Source organism: Sciurus vulgaris (assembly GCF_902686455.1).
Source record: "Sciurus vulgaris genome assembly, chromosome: 2".
Taxonomy (NCBI): domain Eukaryota; kingdom Metazoa; phylum Chordata; class Mammalia; order Rodentia; family Sciuridae; genus Sciurus; species Sciurus vulgaris.
This window is the reverse complement of record NC_136462.1, coordinates 176,969,049-176,995,129: the sequence shown is the minus strand read 5'-3', so window position 1 is coordinate 176,995,129 and position 26,081 is coordinate 176,969,049. Positions and strand designations below refer to the sequence as shown.

The 26,081-nt window shown below is 44.8% G+C and overlaps 1 pseudogene across 1 annotated transcript; it reads right to left on the bottom strand.

The window, feature by feature from the left end:
* Positions 1 to 208: 208 nt before the first annotated feature.
* Positions 209 to 25,993, bottom strand: LOC306655370 (signal-regulatory protein beta-1-like; annotated as a pseudogene). The gene is made up of 7 exons (XR_013766999.1): positions 25,880 to 25,993; positions 10,631 to 10,984; positions 10,342 to 10,496; positions 6,937 to 7,192; positions 6,125 to 6,457; positions 1,599 to 1,682; positions 209 to 321 (listed from the first exon to the last, which is right to left on the bottom strand). The product of XR_013766999.1 is annotated as a signal-regulatory protein beta-1-like (transcript).
* Between the last annotated feature and the right edge of the window lie 88 nt (positions 25,994 to 26,081).

The window sequence follows — 26,081 nt, the reverse complement described above, 5'->3', positions numbered from 1 at the left end:
GACCTATTCATCTCCAGCACACCCCCACTCACTTCCTAGGAGCTGGGGACCCCACAAAGTTCCATGAGAACCTGAGGGTGCTGAGGGATGTGTGCCTGTTCTCTAGACCCCCCTGACTCTGCTGCTGTGCCCAGGTGTGCAGGCAATCCCACTGGCCCTGCCCCTCTGCAGCAGCCTGCTGCCCACCCTCCCTCCTCAGAACTTACAGTCAGGACTTCTGCTTCCTGTGGATGAAGATGGCAGAGACACCAACTGCCAGTAGGATCTTGGGGCCAAGGAAAAGGGCTATGGGATATGAAGCAAGTGTGAACTTCACTGTTCCTGAAAAGCAAGGGACAGAAGGAGCCATTAGAATGGATCCTGGGAGTCTATTCCCAGTTTAGGCTATTTGGGTCCAATAAAGTTGTGAAACTTTAGCACCCACACCCTGTCCCGACTGCCTGGTGGAGCCTGAGGCAGAAGCCCAGTCAAACATTTCCTCATTCCCACTCACAGAGCCTCAGGTTCCCGGACGTTGTCCCTGAGGAAGGTGAAAACATGTGCTCCGTGCACGTTGCCCCCCACCATGCTGGGTCCTGCTTGACCCTCACCACTCTGCAGAGGAATTATTATTTCCTCCTGATATGGAAACCAAGGCCTGGGGAGTTTAGGGAGGGTCATGGCTTAGTGGAATCCAAACCACAGAAGCTCTTCCCTGGAGTCCGATATGGTGATTCCTGAGCCAAGAGTATGGTCCAGTGTCTCTGGGCCATGAGAACAATTATCAAGGGGGCATCCATGTGGGGCGAGGACTATTCTATGGTGAGAGAGGTGAGCAAGACTGCCCGCTCAGTGCCATAGGTGAGCTGAATGACCCTGTGTCTCAGGACCTTGGGAGCCTGCAGGATGAACTGATGAAATAGCTGGCTGGAAAACACTCCAGTGAGTCAAGAAAAAGATTCTTCTACTTGGGAAGGGCCTCAAACTTCTAGCAGAGGAAGTTTGCTACCGTGGCATGTTACCTGAAGGGTTTCTGTTGGTCACACAGAGCCAGGTCCTGGGAAGCAGCCCTTTGGATTCTTTGCATTTTTACCATGAGCTATTGTTTGCTTTTAAAATTATGATGAAAGTGATGGAAAATTTTTTATAAAGAAATGCTCCATGGTCCTTAGGAAGGAGTGGACATGTCACCCCATGCCCTGTTGGAGGCCTTGGTTCTCAACAGGACCCCCTGTCAGTTGAAGAGAGCTGCCCTGCTCCCTCCCTCCTTCTAGAAGGCAGCCAGCATCAGAGCCAGCCTGAGCAGGGAGCAAGAAGGCCCAGCCCCCATCCTCAACTGAAAGCAGTCCTAAAGTTCCTCTGGCTGTCCATGGGAGCAGCTGAGTTGCTGCTGCTTCTCTCCCTCAGTTGGGAGGGACCCTGAAGCTGATCCCGGCAACATTCCAGAATGCTCCCTGCTCTCCTTTGTCCATCTCAGAAGGCACATCCTATGGAAACCCAACTCCGGGAGTGGTCTGGGAATTAGACTCTACAATGTGAGTTTGAACCTGAGAGTCACCAGTTGCCTGGTAACACAGACCCCAGCTCTGGTGGTCAGTGGCACCAGGGCAGGCCCTGACCTGTGGTGGAGGTGCCTTTGTTCACCCTCTCACCAGGAGTGGACTTGCTGTCTAACTTCAGTGAGGGAATTCTTGGCATCTGCTCTTTGAACATAAATTGGGAAAAGGCTGTTATTAGGCATCTGGAGCTGTTTCTGGCATCAGTCCTTTGGGGAAAGACAATGAGAAGCTAAGCATGAGTCATCAGAAGGGGAAAGTGAAGTGTGAGAGCAGAAGGAGTTCCTGGCGGAAGTGTGGATTTCTTTTGTCCCAGAATCAGAAGGCAGCAGAAGTAGAGAATAGGTCCCTGTACATAATTGCAAGCATAGCAGAGCTACAGAGGAAGTGGGTTCCTTTAAAGGGCTTTCTCTGTTTAGATAGGGCCCTGATGGGGAAGTTGTGGAACCCTGAGGTGAAGACTAGGGACCTATGGCTGAAGGCACTCAAAGCCTTTCAGTTGATTCTGGGTGGCTGCTCACACTCACAGCAGGATGGCTGTCAATGAACTCTGCTCCAAAAATATCCAGTGCCTTCTTCCATGTTCTATCCCAACAACCACACTTTTCCTGAATCATGTAATCCTCACTGCAACCCAGAAAGAACAAATGCTGTGGCCCCATGGTACAGAGAGGATCTGGGCTGCACCAGATCTCACTTCTCACAGACTGGTCCTCAGGATGCAGTTCTCATGCTGGTGTCCAGGCAAGTCAGAGGAAACCGGGAGAGCGTCAGATCAATCACTGAAGTGTCCTACCACTGAAGCCACAGAAAGAAGAACAAAATATACAATAAAGGAAATAAGAAAAGAGTAGAAATTCAATAAAATGGAATATGGAGAAGTAATAAAGAAGTCCACTGAAACACAAAAGCTGGCCCCTTGAAAAGTGCAATGAAATAGAAAATTTTCTTGCAAAACTGATGAGAGAGAGAGAGAGAGAGAGAGAGAGAGAGAGAGAGAGAGTGAGAGAGAGAGAGAGAGAGAAAATGAACACATGAACCCATAACCAACATCAAGAGTGAAACAGGGCTTATTGCTACAGATCCTATAGACCTATAGACATTAGAAGGAGAATGGGGAGATATTGGGAGCACATCTGAAGACGTAGATAAAGTTGACACCTTAGATAAAAAGGACCAAAATTGATCAAGAAGCACAACCTACCCCAATGCATGCATTATGACACCAATTCTATGAATGGCCCTAAATTACTAAGGAATTTTATTCAAAATCAGTCAAAGAGTTCTTGATGCTCATATGTTTTCTCAGCGAAGTTGCAATTGAAGATGAATTAAAATTAATTTTGTTGCATTGAAACCAGTTATAAAAGGAATTTTGAAAAATCTGAATATATACTCCAGTTACTTTGAATGATTGGGGAATTGTGATTAATTTTATGATAATGAATGTATAACAAATATAATACTACCTTTATTATTAATTTTGTTAACTGGGATAATGATGTTGGATTTGTGGAAGAAGGTCCTTCATCATTTGACCATTCCAGCTGTGGACTCCACTTGCACTGGTGTGCATACCTGGCTCAGTGATTAGTGGATGGGATTAGGCAGCCCCCATGTATCTCTAACTATGAAGGAAACTGTCATCTGCTTCCTAGCCTTACTATTCCTGCCAGACGCCACAGGGACAAATCGGTGACTCAGTGTTCCAGCACACAAGGCCCATGACAGGGCATGCTGGAAGGAGCTTGGACCTTGAAAATTCTTCTGAAGCTCAGACCTGCTCTTACATAGGGCACTAACTCACATTGGGCCACAGAATGGGGGACTCCAGACAACTGTGGTGTTTGGGACAAAGTTCATGGGAGGGGGACATTTCTTTCATTAGCTCAAATTTGTGTTATAGGCCAGTAGTGGCCCTGACCCCAGGGACCTTAGATTAACCTTGTGTAGATGGATCTCCAGGTGTCTGGGCAGGAAGTCATCAGCAACACCCCCATTGCTCTCCAGGGCCATCCTATTCTCCCTTTCTGTAACTCTTAACTTATAGCTTGGCTGAAGCAAAGAAGGAGAACGGAGACAATGAGATTCGCACGTTGTGATGATGATTTGTGTGCTGTCGCCACCTTTGTCCAGATTCCTTGTCTTTCGGTATGCATTTCTGAAATCCTCCTTCAGTTTCTAGAAAAGCATCTTTTTGGATTTTGATAGGAATTGTATTGAATCTAGACATGGGATCAGTGAGGACTGATGAGTCCATCAGTGTAGGTAGTCAAAGTTATTCAAAATTCCTTTTAGAACTGGTTCTGGTGCACCAAAATTATTTTAAATTTATCTCTGCATGGGTCCTTACTGAGTCTCCACATCTTCAGCGAATCCTTCCCCAATTTCATCCACCAGGGACAGAGTGTTCTAGTAAGGAGACTGATGTGTATGGAAAATTCCGATATAGAATGGAGGCTGAGCAGAGGTGGACAGGGTAGGCAGGAGGGAGAGGCCCTGAGGAAGGAGAGCAGAGTGACTGTCAGGTCAGAGACAAGAGGCAGGACAGTAGGGCAGAGTGGTCCCCTCCCTCTCTTCTTCAATATCTGTTTGTGTCCATGGGTCAAGAGATGGGTCAAGCTCACCACAGTGAAGACCTTGGGGTGAGGACAGGGGATTGTAGCTGCCTTTAAGGTTCTAATATAGATGGATAGACTTGAGAATTCTTCTATAGTAAACATGAATCTACTTTTACCACTTAAAAAAGAGATTAGATACATGACCATATCTGAAGACGTGTTAAAAAGATGTTGTATTAAGATGATGTAGTATTGGGACAGGGATAAGCAAATTGCCAGTGAAATAGCATAGACTATAGTCAGAATTATATATATATATATATATATATATATATGTTTATACATATATATATAAATACACATGCATACACACATATATATGTATATATACATATACATATATACACACACAAATTGTATATGATATATATAATTACATTATGATAGCTCTTATCAGAATTTCTAATTAAGTACTTTAAATGGTGCTGAGACAATTGGTTATGTATATGAAAAGAAAAGAAATTGGAATCCTGCCTTACCACCATATATAGATAAAATTTACAGACAGATTTGAGACTTAAGTGAAAAATAAAAACTTTGAAACTTTTAGGAGAAAATACTTTGAAATAGACAAGGATTTTTTAAGCAAGACAAAAATACTATCCATAAAATAAAAGATTGATAAATTTGGCTACATCAAAACTAAGAACTTTTGTATATGAAAAGACAATATAAGAAAGTGAAAATAAAAGTTACAAATCAGAAAAAATAATTTCAATGCAAATAGTCCACAGGGTTTGTATCTAGACTTAAATTTTAAAACTGCTACAAATCAGTATCAAAAAGGCAAAAGTGCACAAAGTGAGCAAATAAAAGGTAAAGACATATTTCATTGAAAAAACTACACAGTTACTGAATAAGTATAGGAAAAATTGTTCAACTTCATTAGTAATCAGGGCAATTAAAATTAAGAGTACTATGGGTCTGTTTTATAACCACAGATTTGGGGAGAGGAACTAAAAGTCTCACTATAATATAGCAAAATAGAAATCCCTGTATTTTCCAGGCACAATGATGCATGCCTGTAATCCCAGTGAGGCTGAAGCAGGAGGATTGCAAGTCAAAGTCAGCCTCAGCAATTTAGCAAGGCCTGAACCAACTTAGCGAGGTGGTACCAAAAATGAATAAATAAATAAATAAAATAAAAATAATGTTAGATATAGATTTCCCTTTTACAATGGTAACTTCTACTTTGTTTTCAGAAATTCTGTGCTTTTTTCAAAATAATTTTTATGTAAAAAAAAAAAGGCGTATATAAGAGTGGCATGTTCTGGTCTCCTAAAATAGTTTTCAAAAAAAAACAAAACAAAAACAAAAGAGATTAGATATAAAAAGTCGCAGTCAGCTGGAGTGGAGACCCAGGGCCAGGTCTGTGCCCTGCTCCTTCTGGATGGCCAAGACATCCAGCCCATTCTGGAGGCCACTGGCTGCCGTCATGTACCACTTGGCAGGTGAGCACCAGGTCCCTGCTCTGAGTACATGAGTTCAGCAGGAACCAGTTCATGTGGTTACAGGTCCCAGCCTTGTTCTCTGTGATGACTGAGGAGGTTTAGGTCCTGGACATGTTTACATGCTCCCCATGCTCAGGGGATATAACTTCTTTGCCTGGCAGGTGTGGTTCACCTGGTTCTGTGTCACTGTGTGTTTTTGGATGACCTCCAGGTGGGTGGAAGGAGAGGAAGGGGAAGAGGGCCAAGAGGACATGACAAGTGTCAGGTGAAGGAGGCAAGTGGCAGGTGCCAGGACAGACCCATCCACCTGCTTCCTTCTTCCTTATGCTTACGTTTGAAGGCCCCATAAAATTGTGCCCAGCTCAACAGAGGAGACCCTTGGAGTGTGGGTGTGGGAGGAGCTGACTTCAGGATGCTGTACTGCAGGCCTCTAGGGGTCACTGCTGTTAACATCACAACAGAGACAAAACCAAGATCAAGTTCAAAAGAACTTGGTCAGTCGGGGTGGAGGCCTCACCAGCCAGGTGGTGGTCCAGGCCATGCTCCTTGGAGCCTACAGAGACCTGCAGGGTGCAGTTTCTGGTGGTGGCCGGCTGCCCATCATGCTCCACCCGGCAGGTGAAGGTCATGTCCTCCCTGTGCACAGACGGGTTCACCAGCAGCCAGCTGGTCAGGTTGTAGGTCCCGTCCTTGTTCTCTGAGAGGGTCGAGGCCGTTTCTGTCTGGGACACGTTTCCATTCACTCAGGTCAGCTGTAGGCTCCGGGGGTAGAACTTCTTCACCTGGCAGGTGACGTTCACCTGGTTCCCTGCCATTGTGGGCAGTGGGGTGACCTCCACAGTGGGCGGAACTGAAACAGCACAGGCAGAAGCTGTGACCTTATGGCACAGACAGCTGAGCTCCTGCCAGCTCAGCAAGGGCCTCCCTCAGGACAGGGCCAGGCATGCAGCAGGTGCTCAAACATTGAGGGTTCACAGAGCCTGCCACACCCCAGGGGCCAGTGACCAGTGACTCCCCTTGGGGTAAAAGTGAGTGAACTGACCAACCCAACTCCTGGCCTGCAGAAAGTTTAGCAAAGTACCTGGACCCACCCCCTTACCCTGGCATACTGATGCTCGGTTTTGGTAGGAGCTCAGCAGTGGTAGTTGCTGCTGGCCAATGAAATGAAGCCACCAGCACATGACCACAGGGCAGAAGTCCCCATGTGCATGGCAGGTGGGCAGCCCTGCTGGGAAGTAGAGCCCAGGCCAGTGAGGTCCTGAGCAAAGGCCCCTGGGGAGCAGGCTGGGTGGTCAGGTGTGGGCTGGGGCGGGGATCAGGGTCCTATACCTCGGATGGTGTCAGACAAGTTGGCAGTCCCACGAAGAGGAGGTTCCCCCTGCAGGGTGACGTGGGCCACCTCGCAGATGACCTGAGAGTGGACGTCCCCAGGGGCCAGGGTCACCTGGGCTGTGCTGGACACCTTGTAGGACACACTTTCTCCCAGGAGGTCCACGCTGGACTCAGGGAGGAACTTGTAGACCTGCCTCACTCTTTTTAATATCCTTTTCTGCTCACTGGCCTGCCAACCTGGCCTCCAGGGCAACTATTTAGAAGACGATGCAGGGACACCCAGCACCTGAACACCTCCCTGAACAGGGAGCAAGGGTTCTTATTTCATACACAGGTATGAAACCCATTGCTCGGCACCTTCTTCCCAGACCACACTGAGCACAGCTGGCTGTGGATCCACAGAGCTGCCACTGGACACCCAGCAAGCAGCTGGGCGTGTTGCTCACGCCTATGATCCTAGCCACTGGGGAGGCTGAGGCAGGAGGACCACAATTTCAAGGCTAGACTGGGAAGCTCAGCAACATCCTGCCTCAAAATAAAAAGCAACAAGAGCTGGGGTGGTAGCTCGGTGGTTAATTGTCTCTGACGCTGGGTTGAATCCCCAGAACTAAAAAGAACAAAAACATAAAACACACCCGACCACACCTGGCAAACCCAGGTCCATCCATGTCACAGACTTTATTCTGTGCAGACTCTTCCACAGGTAGTTATGAATTCATGCCAATTTTCTTCTTTCCACAAACATGCCCTAGCTCTAACCTGGGCCAAGGCCTGAATTTGAGAGGGAAAGGCTGAAGGGGCCCTTTTCTGAATCTGGGCTTCCCTGGGCCACTTTCTATTGGAATCCCAGGTCACTGCGTGCTGAGCAAGCCACAGAGCTAGTGCATAACTGCTGGCTCATTCCAAGAGACGCAGACCCAGGCATCAGAGCAGGTCCTGAGGGCACAGGTGAGGGGATCAGGAGGCCGGGTGGCTGTGGACGGGTCCTCAGAGGGTCCTTTGGTGTCTCCAGATTGCTCCTCAGCACCCAGCACCTTCTACAGCAGTTGCCAGGCAGCAAATACCATGAGTGTTTGTATGAGCAAATACTGACCTCACTGCCTGACCCAGGTCCAACACTCAGAGGCCACATGATGGAGGGTGTCACTGAAGAAGTGGAGTCACCCAGACCCCAGCAGCCTGGAAGTGTCTACAGGGGTTAGGGACTCTGATCAGTGGCCACATGTCAAGAGCTGCTCAGTGTCCTGACCCTGGTCTGAGCTCTCAGAACCCCTCAGCTCTTGAATCCCCACCTGCCCCATGAGGGGGTCCTAGTGAGAGCCCCTTGTGGGATAAGGCTCAGAGAGGGGCGTGGCCAGCCAAGGGCACAGGCTGGGGGAGGGGAGGAGAGCAGGTCCTCTCATCTGCACAGGAGGATTATTTAACTCCTGCTCCTTCTCTGCTGAGCCTCAGTGTTCCCTTCTGTATGGTGTTGAGATCACCACCCTGCAGGATGAGGGGGAGGGCAAGGCACAGGCTGGCATGCAGTAGGAGCCTAATACATGACTCCTGTGCCTGCTAGTGTCACCCCTTCTAAAACCACACGTTCATTCTTTAGTAGCCAGAAGGAGCAACAAATGCAGTGGGGACCCCGGGAACAGCCTCCCTCTTGCTCCTGCAGCTGCCAGGAGAACCCCAGTGAGAGGAGCAGAAACCCCCAGATGAGGCTCCGCCTGTTTTCCTGCCCCAACCAGGTACTGAGAGTCTCACCCAGGGCCTGAGGCAGCTGGGCAGGTGTCCACCACTGAGTTGAACCCTGACCCTCCCCTTGTTATCTTAATAATCCCCACTGCGAGCAAGGTGGGCAAGAGTTTCTCACATCAAAACAGCATTACAAGGGTTTCCTCTAGAGAAGCTGTTGGCAGAAAGTGGAGCTCTGTGAGGGATAAGGACAGATTCCTGAGTGATATTTTGGGTCCTCTAGGCAGAGAGAGCTGCGTAGTGAAGAGCCAGGAGTCCCTGGCTCCAGCTCCTGTTAAAGGGCAGACACAAATCTGATGGGTGTACCAGGCTGATGCTGGATCTGAGGGGGTCTGTTGGGAGAGCCCTGCCTGGGGCCCCAGAGAGCTGAGCCCTGCACAGGCTGTTCTGAAGCATCCACACCCTAAAGGGCTCCCATGCTCTCCTCCACTGCCACAGGCAAACCCCCAACTTCCTTTCTGTGTCTTCAGGACACCTAGCTTACTGGTTGTCAGCTCTGTGTGTTAGAATTTTCTGGAATAAGTAAGAACTTCAGATGCCCAGACTCACATCAAAATATTTAAAGCAAAATATCTGGATGGATATATATCTAGGTGGGTCTGGGAGATCTGTCTTCAGGTTCCCACGTGATTCCTATGCACAGGCAAGTGGGGAGCCCCTGACCTGCCCACCACAGTAAGAACAACCATAACATTTTCACAGGAAGAAGGATTTTGCCCTCCTTCAAACAATGGAGAGCTCTGTGTGTCTTGCTGTGGAATCTTCTTGTGGAAGGAGATTATGGCTGATGTTTGGGAGAGGTTTTTCAGTCAGTGTGGGATTCAGGGTATGAATGTGATGGCTTCCTAAACCTGTGCGAGAGAGATGAGGAGCAGAAACGCTGACTCCCTGCTCAGGGTTTCAGGCCAGGATCTTTACTGAGCACCCTCTGTGCCCTGGCTCCACTGTGGAGACGGTGTCTATTCCCAGGGCAGCAAGGAGCCTGGGCTGGACTCGGATCTGGGCCCTGTTCCCATTGCTGGCATTAACGAGCTGTGTGCAAGAGGCCTGCCTGCCTGGGGTCCTCTGCTCCCCAACAGGACTGGCGGGTGTGAGGATGCACAGTGTGTGGAGGATCTCAGACTCATGCCTTAGGAAGAGCATGCAGGCCTCGTGAGGAACACCATGAGCACCTGTGCTTCCTGACCTGGAACCCTCTGTCACCCACATGGGGAGTTCTCCCTGGGTGAGTGACCCAGCTTTGCTCTTACCCTGCACTGCCTGGAGACCTGGTGCCTGAGACACTGGGATTTACTGGCAGGCCTAGGACAAAGGACCAAACCCTCGGCAGCTTCTCCACCAGGGTTTCTATGCTCTACAGGGAACCTGAGCCTATTAGGATCCTCTCAGGATGCTGCTCCGGAAGGGAATTAAGGAAAGCATACCCTGCCCCATCCCTGCTCAGGAGGGCCTTGTCCTAAAGGGAGGCACAGGGACACTATCTTGGTGGGAGAAGAACATTAACCTGTGCTGCCCCTGCTGTTTCCAGAGCATCCAGAGTGCAGGTTGGAACTCAGTGGGCCCCAGGAGCCTGTGGCACAGGGAGAAGACTCACCATGGGGGGACGTGCTCTCTGAAGCCAGCAGACTTGGTCTGGCTCTGTGACTGGCAAGGCCCTCAAACCCTCAGAAACCTCAGCTGTGGAACCACAGGGTGGGCCAGACTGGAAAAGGTCAGAGCTGTGGAGCAGGCAGGTGAGGGGTGCAGATGGCTCCCATTTGCCAGCCATGGAGCCTGGATGAAGGAGCATGGCCTCCACAGGCCTCGGCCTCCCTGACCTGCAGAATGGGTGACAGCAGATCATGACAGGAGCACCCAGTGCAGGTCTTGCTACTTAGGGTGGCTCCCAGAACGGAAGGCGTTACCCTGACCTCTTGTCACATTCCTGGGACAAGGAGTCAGTTGTACCCACCTCGCACAGACAGCTCGGTGCCTGGTCCAGACCGAACCTCCTTGTTGTCGTTGCTGGATTTCCGGAACTTCACACAGTAGTAGGTGCCAGCATCTGCTGGGGTGATGTTCCTGATGCGGATGGAAAAGTCCCTGTTGTCCCTCAGTGTGGTATCTGAGACATTTGTGACTCTGGGGAAGTGGCCTTCTTTGAACTTGTAGATTGTCTCCCAGTCTGGCCCTGACCCCTTAAACCACTCAATGGGTCCCACGGGGTGCAGGGATGTCACAGTGCAGTGCAGAGTGGCCGACTCTCCAGCAGCGACAGACACTGACGTCTCAGGCTGAATCACCTGCAGCTCCTGTTCAGCTGCTCCTGGAGGGAGACACAGGGTGGTCACTGTCATCCTGGTGGGAGCCTCTTGGTTTATCACGTGTTATCAGCAGTTCCTGTCACTGACACTGCTCACAGAGCGGCCGTGGGCCCAGCACAGGCGTGTGTCCTCACACTGAGCAGCACCATGGCCTGCTCCTCCCACTGCGAAGCACCTGCTCCTGAGCCCAGAGCCCTGAGCAAGCTGGAGGGAGGGACCTGAGGGCATCTGATGCCTCAACATCCCCACAGCAGATGTGAACACACCATTCAGTCAACAGGTATCAATGCAATAAGCTGTTCTTGGCTTCGAGTTCTCTTCTTCCTGACCCTGGACTGTGATCTGGTGACATTCAGACACACCTGTGAAATCCCTCATAATGTCAGCTTGTGTGATCTGCAGGGACCCCCAACAAGGCACTTGGCCAGGCATTCTCTGTAAGAACTGTGTTCCTGATCAATCCTGAATTCCTTATGCCTCTCCAGGTGCAGTTCCCACAGGTGTGTTGGCGTGATCCTTAGGTGGCTCAGCCATAGGCTTAACCCTCACATTGACAACACAGTGACCATGAGGAAGGGAGGTTCAAGTCACTTGCAAAGTCCCTGGGGCATGGTCCCTGACTGCACATATCTGGCTACCTGGCTGTCCCAAAGGCTCCACCCCCAAGCATGGCTGCCATTTCAGGTGATGGGTGACTCCTTGCACAAGGAGAACAGAGAAAGGAGCAATGTGAACCCTCTCTCCTTAAGATGACCAAAAAAGTAATTTGAGTTTATAAACGTCCCCTGAGCAATGTGCTGGTACCCTCCACAGGGTCTCTCCCTTCAAACTAAATGTTCACAAATAAAGAATTTAAAGAGAGACCACTATTGCTCCTCTGGATGACAACCTAGCTCCTCTTTGTTAGTCAACTTTGCATCGCTGTGATCAAACACCTGATAAGAACAACTTAGGGGAGGACAGCTGATTCTGGGCTCACAGTTTCAGAGGTCAGTCCACTGTCAGCTGGCACCAAGGAGGGCTTGTGGTGGACAGCTGCTCAGCTCATTGCACTCAGCACTGGGAACCAGAGAGAGGAAAAGGGACAGAGAGAGAAACAGGGAAGGGGGAGAGAGGGAGGAGTGAGAGAGAGAGATGGAAGAGAGGTGGTGGTGTTGGGAGCAGTATCCAGGGACACGTACCATCCTCAGGGACAGGCCTCAGTGATCTGCTTCCGTCAGCCAGTCCACACCTGCCGACAGCTTCCACCTGATTCTGATCCATCTCACTCCCGTCAGAATGGCAGTCGTCAAGAACGCAGACTCTAGGTGGTGAGGATGTGGGGAAAAGGGAACGCACACTCACTGGTAGAGAAACGTCCCAGAGTGAACCCACTATGGAAATCAGGTTCTCAGGAAGCTAAAAATAGAACTGCTGTGTGGTCAGTTCTACCAGTGCTCGGCATTTATCTTAAAGAATTAAAGTCAGTGTAGAGTAGAGGACGGCAGAGGTAACTGCATATCTAATGTTATGGTTCAGACAGGAGGTGTCCCTCACAAGCTCATGTGAGACAATGTAGGGAAGTTTGGAAGTAAAATGATGGGGTTGTGAGAGCCTTAGCCTAATCAGAGTCTTACTCGGGATTAACTCAGTGGTGACTGCAGGCAGATTGGGTGTGGCTGGAGGAAGTGGATTCATGGGGCATGCCTATGGGGTCTCTATTTGGTCAGAGAAGGGAGTCTCTCTCTCTCTCCTCTCTCTCTCTCTCTCTCTCTCTCTCTCTCTCCTTCCTGGTGGCCATGTTATCTTACCCTGGTGATCCTGCTTATCCCCAATAAATGGAGTGTCTGTGGGCTGAGATCTCTGAAATTGTGAGTCCCCAAATTAGTCTTTCCCTCCTCTAATTATTATTGTCAGGATTTTGGGTCACAGTGGAAAAAAAAAAAAAAGATGACTAAAACACCCATGTTTATCACGGCACAAGTCACAATAACCAAATTATGGAATCACCTAAGTGTACCCCAAAAGTGAATAGATAAAGCAAATGTGCTGTATTTACACATGGGATTTTATTCAACCTTAAAGAAGAAGAAAATCACATCATTTTCAGGAAGAGGAATGTCATGGAAAGCATCATATCAAGCAAAACAGGACAGACTCAGAGAGACAAGCACTGTTTTCTTCTGTATGTGGAAGACAGAGGGTAAAACCAGAGTATCATGAAGGCAGAAGGGAGGGAGGGGAACCAGGGAGGAGGGAAGGAGGGGCAGAGAGGCATGAGGGGACCAGGAAGGGAATTTGGTCATATTGTGCTCTATGCATGTGCGACTAGGCCACAAAGAAACCCAGTATTGTGAAATTCCTATGTCCTCCCACCACCATGAAAACAAAACAGTAAAGGAGAAAGAGGAAGGAAGCCCCCTGGCCTCGTCCGGGCTGCCTTCCAGGCAGAGGAGGTGGGACTCCCCTTTGCAGAGCAGTGGTGAGGGAAGAATTTTATTCACAAGCTAGGTCAGCACCATGGCCCCTGGAAAGCCTCACAGTCCACACAGGCTTGCAGCCAGTTAGGGAGCAGCCCGGAGTGTCCACAGTAGCTGTGCCTTGGAAGAGGATCTCAGGTCACCTCCCACCCACCCCAGAGCCCAGGCTGCTGCAGCTGGTGCCAACTTAAGGAGTGAGGTACTCTCTGAGTTTGTACTGCTCAAGGGATCAAAACCCACTGTCCCCACTCTTGTTCCCCACAGCTGACAACATAATAATGGAGTGAAATTGGAAATCACCAATAGAAGCTACTCTAATATCTGGAGACTAAAGAATACATTATTGAATGACAAATGATTGTAGAAGAAATCAGGCATGAATTGAGAATGTACTTAGAGGTAAATGAGAATAGTGATCCAACACACCAAAATCTCTGGGACACTACGAAACCAGTTCTAAGGGGAAACTTCATTGCAATGAGCTCATTCTTTTTTTTTTTTAATGATTAATTTCATTTGTTCTAATTAGTTGTACAGAACTGTAGGATGCATTTATAATTTGATAGATCGTACATAAATAGAGTGTGATCTCTGACTTGTGTGATTATACATATTGCAGGATCATATCAGTCCTGCACTCATGCGTGCACATGAGGTAGTAATGTTTAAAAGAAAGAAGTGTCACAAAATAAATAACCTAATATTACTCTCAAAGTCCTTGGAAAGGAAGTACAAATGAACACCAAACACAGTGGGAGACAGGAAATATTTAATATTAGAACTGAAATTGATAAAATTGAACAAAAAAGAAAAAGAACAAAACACACAATTGATTCTTTGAAAAAAAAAATAAGAGGGATAAACCATTAGCCACACTAACAAAGAAAAAGAGAGAGAAAACTCAAATAACTATAATTCATGATTGAAAATTTATATTGAAATAGAAAATCTTGAAGACACTGGCAAATTTCCAGGGACATATGACCTATTCAAATTAATCAGGAGGACACAGAAAATTTAAACACATTTATTTAAGTAAGGAAATTGAAGATGTCATCTAAAGCCTACCAACAAAGGCAAGTCCAGGACCAGATGGATTCTCAGCCAAGATCTGCCAGATCTTCCAAGAAGAACTGAGACCATCCCTCCTCAAATTATTTCATGAAATAGAAAAGGAAGCAACCCTTCCGAGCTCATTCCCTGAAGCCAGTGTCTCTCTGACACCAAAAACAGACAAAGACACATCAAGGAAAGAAAACTTCAGGCCAATATCCCTGATGAGCATAGATGAAAAAATTCTTAATAAAATCCTGGCAATCACATACAAAAATATATTAAAAAGATAGTATACCATGATCAAGTGGAGTTCATCTCAGGGATGCAAGTTGGTTCAATATATGGAAATCAATAAATGTAATTCATAGACTTAAAGACAAGAACCACAAATACATGCAGAAAAAAACTTTGACAAAATTCAGCATCAATTGATGCCCAAACACTAGAGAAACTGGGGATAGTTGGAACGTACCTCAACATTGTAAAAGCTATATATGCTAAACTTGAGGCCAACATCATTCTATATAGAGCAAAATGGAAAGCATTTCCTCTAAAAACTGGGGAAACACAGGAATGCTTTTTCACCATTACTAGTCAACATAGACCTGGAAATGCTAGTCACAGCAATTAGACAAAAGAAAGAAATCAAAGGGATAGGAATAGGAACAGAATAACTCAAACCATCCCTATTTGCCAATGACATAATTCTACATTCATAAGACCCCAAAACTCCACCAGAAAACTTTTGGAACTCAAAAATAAATTCAGTAAAGTAGAAGGATATAAAATTGACACCCCAAAATCAATTGCATCCCTACACATCAGTGATGAATCAACTGAAAGAGAAATTAGGAAAACTATCCCATTCATGAAACCTCAAAAATAATTGGGGGAGAGATCCAAGATGGCGGTCTAGAGGGAGGCTGCGTTCCTTGTCGCTCCCCAACACCAGATTCAAGCAGAGGATATCTGTTTCTCGGTGAGGCAGTTTTTGCTGCTTATCGATCCCCTGCTCTTTACCCCATTGGTCTGCTGTGATGACCTGCAGTCTGCCAGCATATCGACGCCTTTTTTGAGAGCAGATTGCTCACTGTCAGGCGTCTATCATCCGCCATTTGCCTGCTTCTCGCCTGTCCATCGCCTGCCTTACCCCTATCCATCATCCAAAGCTTGAGGTTCACCTCCCGATCGTCCGCCAGGACCCCCAGACCAACTGACTGCCCTATCACCGGGAACCCAGACCAACTGATTGCACCTGGACTCCAGGATCCCACAACCACACCAAACACACACGACCTCCAGGACCACTGCCAGACCAACTGCATCCCATCTCCAGGACCTCCAGCTGACCACGTCCACCCCTGAGCTGCAGCTCCCCATTTGCCAACACATGTTGAAGCCAGAGTGGCCATCTTGGATAATCCTGGAAGCTGTAGCTCCCATCTTTGGGTGGGGCAAGTCCTATCCTGCGACGCCTGCTGGAGACTTGAAGCTCATTGTCAGGTACCTCTCATGCATCAGGCTACTGAACACTGGCAGGTTTCATTAGTATATGACTGTTATACAGTAGATTTTTTTTTCTCCATTTTAAAAAAAATTAAGTTTTTATTTCTTTACTTTTCTTGCTCTCTTTTCCTTTTGTTTACCTGTTCCCTCAGAGTCTCTTTCTCCCTTTTTTGCATGCTACCATCTGATTTTTTTGATTACACTCTCACCCTTTCTATTTTCTAGAACTTCTGTATATTCTTTTCTTATCCCATTAACACCCACATTCTACATCCCTCTGCATCCTCTTTGACCTCCATTAGAAACTGCAGACCTTATTGTAAACCTGTTTGTTTTACCGAAGATAATATTTGAACTCATTCTGTTTACTATGACAATATTGTTATTGTCCCCATAGGGGCTATTTGGTCTAGGATTGCATAGTGTCTGATTTGGGCACTGCTAATATTGATCTCCCCTTAAAGAAAGGGTTTTGGAAACCTATAGGGCCACTATAAGCCTATAGGGGGAAATCTGCAATACCCAAGATCTACACTGCTAGAGGGGAAGATACATGAACAACATGAAAAAACAAGGGAAGAAAATGATCCAAACAAATCTAGATTCTATATTAATAGAATCCAAAGACAGTATGGTAGAAGAAATGTCAGAAAAGGACTTCAGATTATACATGATTAAGATGATTCGTGAAGCAAAGGATGAGATAAGAGAGCAAATGCAGGCAATGAATGATAATACCAACAAGCTGAAAGAGCACCTGCAGGAAGCAAAAGATCATTTCAACAAAGAGATAGAGATTCTCAAAAAAAAAAAAAAAAAAAAAAAAAAAAAAAAAAAAAGGAAATCCTTGAAATGAAGGAGACAATAAGCCAAATAAAAAACTCAACTCAACGGAAAGCATCACCAACAGACGAGACTACTTGGATGACAGAACCTCAGACAATGAAGACAAAATATTGAATCTTGAAAATAAAGTTGCCCAAACAGAGAAGATGGTAAGAAATCATGAACAGAATCTCCAAGAACTATGGGACATCATGAAAAGACCAAATTTAAGAATTATTGGGATTGAGGAAGGCACAGAGATACAAACCAAAGGAATGAACAACCTATTCAATGAAATAATAGTAGAAAATTTCCCAAACCTGAAGAATGAAATGGAAAATCAAATACAAAAGGCTTACAGAACACCAAATGCACAGAATCACAACAGATCCACACCAAGGCACATTATAATGAAAATGCCTAACATTCAAAATAAAGATAGGATTTTGAAGGCCACGAGAGAAAAGCATCAGATTACATACAGGGGGAGACCAATACGGATAGCAGCAGACTTCTCAACCCAGACTCTAAAAGCTAGAAGGGCCTGGACCAACATATTTCAAGCTCTGAAAGAACATGGTTGCCAACCAAGAATCCTATACCCAGCAAAACTAACCTTCAGATTTGAAGATGAAATAAAATCCCTCCATGGTAAACAAAAGTTAAAAGAATTTACAAATAGAAAGCCTGCACTACAGAATGTTCTCAACAAAATATTCCATGAGGAGGAAATGAAAAACAACAATGGAGGTCAGCAAAGGGAGGAACTACCTTAGAGAAAAACCACTCAAAGGAGAAACCAAGCCAACTTAAAAACCAAAAATAAGCCAAATGACTGGGAATACAAATCATTTCTCAATAATAACCCTGAACATTAACGGCCTCAACTCATAAATCAAAAGACATAGACTGGCAGAATGGATTAGAAAGAACGACCCAACAATATGCTGCCTGCAAGAGACTCATCTCATAGAAAAAGACATCCACAGACTAAAGGTGAAAGGATGGGAAAAAACACACATGGACTCAGTAAAAAAGTGGGCGGTTCCATCCTTATATCAGATAAAGTGGACGTCAAGCCAAAGTTAGTCAGAAGGGATAAAGAAGGACATTTCATACTGCTTAAGGGAACCATAAATCAGGAAGACATAACGATAGTAAATATTTATGCCCCAAACAATGGTGCATCCCTGTACATCAAATAAATCCTTCTCAATTTCAAGAATCACATAGACCACAACACAATAATTCTGGGTGACTTTAACACATCGCTATCACCACTAGATAGACCTTCCAAACAAAATTCAACCAAAGAAACCATAGAACTCAATAACACAATCAATAACCTAGACATAATAGACATATATAGAATATTTCATCCATCAACGAGCGGATACACTTTCTTCTCAGCAGCACATGGAACCTTCTCGAAAATAGACCATATGTTATGCCACAAAGCAGCCCTTAGGAAATGCAAAAAAATAGAGATACTGCCTTGTGTTCTATCAGATCATAATGGACTGAGAGTAGAAATCAATGGCAAAGTAAAAAAAGGAAATTACTCCAACACTTGGAGACTAAATAATATGCTATTGAATGAAACATGGATATTAAAAAACATCAGGGAGGAGATTAAAAAATTCTTAGAGGTCAATGAGAATGATGATACAACATATCAAAATCTCTGGGACACTATGAAAGAGGTACTAAGAGGAAAATTCATTGCATGCAGTGCATTCCAGAAAAGAATGAAAAGTCAACAATTAAATGACCTAATATTACAGCTCAAAGCCCTAGAAGAAGAGGAACAGAATAACAGCAAAAGTAGTAGAAGACAGGAAATAATTAAAATCAGAGCTGAAATCAGTGAAATTGAAACAAAAGAAACTATTCAAAAAATTGACATAACAAAAAGTTGGTTTTTGAGAAAGTAAACAAAATAGATAAACCCTTAGCCACAATAACAAAGAGAAGGAGAGAGAAGACTCAAATTACTAAAATATATGATGCAAAAGGAAATATCACAACAGAGACCACTGAGATACAGAACATAATGAGAAGCTACTTTGAAAATCTGTATTCCAACAAAATAGAAAGTACCAAAGACATTGACAAATTTCTAGAGACATATGCTCCTCCCAAACTGAACCAGGAGGACATATACGATTTAAACAGATCAATATCAAGCAATGAAATAGAAGAAGCCATTAAAAACCTACCATCCAAGAAAAGCCCCAGGACCAGATGGATTCTCAGCCGAGTTCTAAAAAACCTTCAAAGAAGAACTCATTCCAATACTTCTCAAAGTATTCCAGGAAATAGAAAAGGAGGGTACCCTACCAAACTCATTCTATGAAGCTAATATCACCCTCACACCCAAACCAGGAAAAGACACATCAAGGAAAGAAAATTTTAGACCATTATCCTTGATGAATATAGATGATAAGATCCTTAACAAAATATTGGCAAATCGTATCCAAAAACATATTAAGAAAATTGTGCACCACGATCAAGTGGGGTTCATCCCTGGAATGCAAGGATGGTTCAACATCCGTAAATCAATAAACATAATCCATCATATCAATACACTTAAGGATAAGAATCATATGGTTATTTCAATTGACGCAGAAAAAGCATTTGACAAAATACAGCACCCCTTCATGCTCAAAACACTAGAAAAAATAGGGACAATAGGAACATACCTGAACATTGTAAAGGCTATTTATGCTAAGCCCATGGCCAACATCATTCTTAATGGAGAAAAACTGAAACCATTCCCTTTAGAAACGGGAACAAGACAGGGATGTCCTCTTTCACCACTTCTATTCAACATTGTCCTCGAAACTCTAGTCAGAGCAATTAGGCAGACTAAAGAAATTAAAGGGATATGAATAGGAAAAGAGGAACTTAAGCTGTCACTATTTGGTGATGACATGATTCTCTATTTAGAGAATCCAAAAACTTCTCCAGAAAACTTCTAGATTTCATCAATGAATTCAGCAAAATAGCAGGCTATAAAATCAACACGCATAAATCTACAGCATTTTTATACGCAAGCGATGAAACAGCTGAAAGGAAAATGAGGAAAACAACTCCATTTGCAATAACCTCAAAAAAATAAAATACTTGGGTATCAATCTAACCAAAGAGGTAAAAGATCACTACAATGAAAACTACAAAACACTGAAGAAAGAAATTGAGGAAGACCTTAGAAGATGGAAAGATCTCCCATGTTCTTGGATAGGCAGAATTAATATTGTCAAAATGGCCATACTACCAAAAGTGCTATACAGATTCAATGCAATTCCAATTAAAATCCCAATGATGTACCTCACAGAAATAGAGCAAGCAATCATGAAATTCATTTGGAAGAATAAGAAACCCAGAATAGTTAAAGCAATCCTTAGCAGGAAGAATGAAACAGGGGGTATCACAATACCAGAACTTCAACTATACTACAAAGCAATCATAACAAAAACAGCATGGTATTGACACCAAAATAGACAGGTGGATCAATGGTACAGAATAGAGGACATGGACACAAACCCAAATAAATACAATTTTCTCATACTAGACAAAGGTGCCAAAAATATGCAATGGAGAATAGATAGCCTCTTCAACAAATGATGCTGGGAAAACTGGAAATCCATATGCAACAGAATGAAACTAAACCCCTATCTCTCACCCTGTACAAAACTCAACTCACAATGGATCAAGGACCTTGAAATCAGACCAGAGATCCTGCATCTTATAGAAGAAAAAGTAGGTCCAAATCTTCACCTTGTTGGCTTGGATCAGACTTCCTTAACAGGACACCGATAGCACAAGAAATAAAAGCAAGAATCAATAACTGGGATAGATTCAAACTAAATAGCTTTCTGTCAGCAAAGCAAAGAGAGAGCCTACAGAGTGGGAGAATATCTTTGCCACTCATACTTCAGATAGAGCACTAATTTCCAGAATATATAAAGAACTCAAAAAACTCTACACCAAGAATACAAATAACCCAATCAACAAATGGGCTAAGGAAATGAACAGACACCTCACAGAAGAAGATGTACAAGCAATCAACAGATATATGAAAAAATGTTCACCATCTTTAGTAATAAGAGAAATGCAAATCAAAACTACACTAAGATTCCATCTCACCCCAATTAGAATGGTGATTATCAAGAATACAAGCAACAATAGGTGTTGGAGAGGATGTGGGGAAAAAGGTACACTCATACATTGCTAGTGGGGCTGCAAATTAGTGCAGCCACTCTGGAAAGCAGTGTGGAGATTCCTTAGAAAAGTTGGAATGGACCTACCATTTGACCCAGCTATCCCACTCCTCGTCCTATACCCAAAGGACTTAAAATCAGCACACTACAGAGATACAGCCACATCAATTATCATAGCAGCTCAATTCACAATAGCCAGACTATGGAACCAACGTAGATGCCCTTCAATTGATGAATGTATAAAGAAATTGTGGTATATATATATACAATGGAATACTACTCAGCTATAAAGAATAATAAAATTATGGCATTTGCAGGCAAATGGATGAAATTGAAGAATATCATGCTATGTGAGATAAGCCAATCTCAAAAATCCAAAAGAGGAATGATCTCACTGATAAGCGGATGATGACACTTAATGGGGGATGGGAGGGGGACAAGAATGGAGGAAGGAGGGACTGTGTAGATGGAAAAGAGAGGTGGGAGGGGTGGGGGGGAGAAAAAATAATGAAATGAATCAAACATCATTACTCTATGTAAATATATGAATATGCAAATGGTATGCTGTTACTCCATGTACAAACTGAAACAACATGTATCCCATTTGTTTACAATAAAAATAAATTTAAAAAATTAAATTAAAATCAATCACTGGTTTTGAGAGATAAAAAAAAAATAATAATTGGGACTCAATCTAAAGAAGAGATAGTAGACCTGTAGTATGAAACTACAGAACACTAAACAAATAAATTGAACAAGACCTCAGATGATGGAAAGATCTCTCATGTTCTTGGAGAAGCAAAACTAATATTGTCAAAATGGCCACACTACCCAAAGCACTACACAGATTTAATGCAATTCCAAATACAATTCCAATGATGTTCCTCATGAAAATAGAAAAAAACAGTTATGAAATTTATTTGGAACAATAAGAGGCACAGAATAACCAAAGGAATCCTTAGCAGGAAAAGTGAAGCAGGAGGCATCACAGTACCAAAGTTTAAATTATTCTACAGAGGTATAGTTACAAAAACAGTATGGTATTGATACTGAAGGGGACATGAAGACCAATGATACAGAATAGAAGACACAGAGACAACCTACATAAATACAGTTATGTCACACTAGACAAAGACACCATGAACATAACAATGGAGAAAAGATAGCCTCTTCAGCAAATGGTGCTGGGAAAACTGGAAATCCACAGGTAGAAAAATGAAATGAAACCCCTATCTCTCACACTGCACAAAACTCAACTCAAAGTGGATCAAGGACCTAGGCATTAGACCATAGGCCTGTACCTACTAGAAGAAAATGTAGGCCTGACTCTCCATTATGTCAGCTTAGGAAGCGACTTCCTCAATGAGACTTCTAAAGTGCAAGAAGTAAAATGAAGACTCAATAAATGGGTTGGTATCAAACTAAAAGCTTCTTCACAGCAAAGGAAACAATCAAGAATGTGAAGAGAGCATACAGAATGAAAGAAAAATCTTTGCCACCTGCACCTTAGAACATTAATCTACAGGATGTAGAAATAATTCTAAAAATTTTAACAGCCCCCCCCCCAAGAAAACCCCCAAATAACCCAATAAAAAATGGGCAAAGGAACTGAATAGGCACATTGCAGAGGAAATATGATTGGTCAACAAATATATGAAGAAGTGCTCAATATCTCTAGCAATTAGAGAAATGCAAATTAATGCTATATTGAGATTCCTTCTCTAGTCAGAATGGCAATTATCAAGAATATAATAGCAATAAAATGTTGGCGAGGATGTGGGGAAAAGGGTTCACTCATACATTGCTGGTGGGACTGCAAATTGGTGCAACCACTCTGGAAAGCAGAATGGAGATTTCTCAGAAAACTTGGAATGGAACTACCCTTTGACCCAGCTCTTCCACTTTTGGCATATACCTAAAGGGCTTAAAATCAGCACAGCCCAGTGATGTGGCCACATCAATGTTTATAGTAAAGCAGTTTAGGAGCTAAGCTATGGAACCAATCTAGGTTCCCTTCAACAGATGAATGGATAAAGAAAATGTGGTATATATACACAATGAAATATTACTAAGGCATAGAAAAGAATGGCATTATGGCATTTTCCAGTAAAAGGATGGAACTGGAGATGATTATGCTAAATCAAATAAACCAATCCCAGAAAATCAAAGGCCAAATGTTCTCTCTGATATGTGGATGTTAACACACAATAAGGGAAGCTGGAAAGGGAAGATTAGAAGTTCATTGACTTAGACAAAGGGGAATGAAGGGAAGGGAGGGGGATGGAATAGGAAAGACAGAATGAATCAGATATAACTTTCCTATGTTCATATACATGACCAGTGTAACTCCACAGCATGTACAACCATGAGAATGGGAAGTTATGTGTCATGTGTGTCTAATATGTCAAAATACACTCTACTGTCATGTATATCTAAAAAGAACAAATAAAAAAATTCAAAAAATTCCAACAGACACCCCTGTTATTTCCTTCTACCAAGCAAAGCCAAATTCCCCTTGGAGTGTACAGATCACTCGCAGTGACCATGAACTGCCCCATGGCTTTGGAGGCAACCAGCTGCCTCTCATGGCCTGTCCACATGTCGTGAAAGCAGCAGATGCCTGCTGACCCCTTGGCTCTCTAGGACTTAGATGCACTGTGGACACTGATCACCTCAATGGCTCTCCCAGCTACCACAGCATCATCAGGACAGGACAGAGCACACACAGACCCCTGGAGTGTCCCTCCTACAGGATGCCATGGTTTCCCATGCTTCACCCCTTAGATGAAGTCTGGGTATCCGAGGAGTCCCCTCCCTCCTGGCCCCTTGGCTGGCTGGAGTCCTCAGGACAAACCTAGTGAGCAGTAATGGAGTCTGGGGACTGTAGGAAAGGCACGGTCACACATCAGGCACCCTGGAACTCCATGGGCCCTTAACCTGAATCTCCCTTTGAACCATGGGAACCAAGGGAAACACCCCTTGCCAAAGCCCAGGCAGTCTCCTGAGCTCAGGGCAGGTCACCTCTCTGTTCCAAGCCTGGAAGTGGCTCCATTACCATCAGAGTGAGAGAAACACCCCTGAACACAGCAGGGACAGCCACTGTCACACCTTTGCACATTCAGAGTCCCTGTCCTGCTGCCAGAGGACCTCACGGCTACTTCTGCACCTCCCCTTCATCTGTGCTCAGATCCCCTTCTCAGGGAGGCCCACCCAGACACCCCATTATCAGAACCTCCCTCCTCAGGTTCTCCAGCTCCCTTATCCAGCTGATGGTTTCCACTTCACACTGGTCACTGTTCAATATGTGATGTGATGCACCTCTATGTTGTGTGATGACCACTGTCCATGTCCCTAGAGTGATCTTAGCTACACAGGGCCACTACTTTTCCTCTTTTATGACCAAAGCACTGCAAGTTCCTGTGACAGTTCCTGGCACACAATGGGTGTCCAGTAATATGTGCCTAATGTGTGAACTGCTCAGTGCAAAACCCGTTGTATTGCAGAAGTTTATTTGAAGTGGAGAAATTTGGTAGACATTGCCACAAGTTGATTTCCACACAGAATACTTGACAAAACACCTGTTTGCCAAATATAGGCAGGAAGCAGAAGTACCCTGGAGAAGAAAACCACACACCCTCTTCCCCTTCCTCCACCGTTCCCTACACCCATTGGCAGAAGCTGCAGAAAGCTCATGAAACTACCAACATATTCCTCATTTAATAATTTTGCAAACAAATTAGAACCAGAAACACTTGTTGCCACCTTCCAAAAAAGAAAAAAAGAAAAAAAAAGAATAAAATTGAAATCCTCGAGACACTCAGGATGATCATATGATCCTCCAGGGCTTTGAAAGAAAAACCTGCCCCCCACGGTCTTGTGCTACACACCACTAAAACAGATGTCTCTCCAAATATAGAATCAGGGCCACAATTTCTTGAGAAGAGGAAAGTTTGAAGCTGGAGCTCTGATCAGACTCTCTGCATTCAAACCAGAGCCCTGGCACTGCCATCGAATGACCCTGGGGCTCCTGGGGCTTCTGTTTCTCATCTGTAAGCTGGATGGCCAGAGTATCTGCTTTGGGCATCATGATCACATGACATGAGAGCTCTACAGTCTTTCCAGAGAGTCTGGTCCATGGTGAATGTTGAAGAAATTCAAAGTTTTGCTCAGTAGATTTCCTGAGGCCTGGAACCTTCCACTGGCATCTATGATGTAGATGAGGGTGTGGTCATCATCAGAGCCTGTGTCAGTCAGCTTTTCATTACTGTAAGGAATACCTGAGATAAATCTACTTATGAAGAGAAAAGGATGCTGTGAGCTCAGAGCTTTAGAGGTTTCAATCCAGCATTGATTGGCCCCATGGGTATTGGGCCTGTGGGTGGCAGAAAATGATGGTGGGGAAGGCAAGATGGAACAAAGCCATGTACCTCAAGGGAAGACTATGAGAGAAAGAAGGAGAGGGGGGAGTGGAGAGAGAGAAGAACTCCCTCCATGGCCCCGAAGAGGATACCTCACTTCTTGGGTTCCCAAGAGTTTTCAGGATATAAACATTGATGTTTTTAAAAGGATTTTTTGTGACCCAAAATATTATAATATGCCAGTAATTCTTGTTGCTGCTGTTTGGAGCATCAGCTGATGTGATGCCTCTGACCCTAACTGCAGGGGATGCATCTCAGACAGTGCTCAGGACCCTTGGACTGGGCTCCACAATGCCCTGTCCTTGCCTTTGGTGGCAGCACCTGTGTTTTTCCTGAGTTCCTGGGAGTTCAAGGGCAGAGCTGACCCAGGGCCCAGGACAGAGGGTTCCTCCCAGACAGTGCTCACTCACCTGCGAGTCCCAGCAGGAGGGTCAGCAGCAGGACAGGACATGGATGCCGGGTCCAGGAGGGAGGAACAGACATCATGGAGCCCAAAGGACCTGCTCTGTCCCAGTGTCTGTGCCGGGGAGATGCCAGACTCTGCTCTATGGAGAGAACTGACACCTGCCTCCCTTGTTGCAGGAGGAAGTGACTGTGACGGAGTGATGAGCA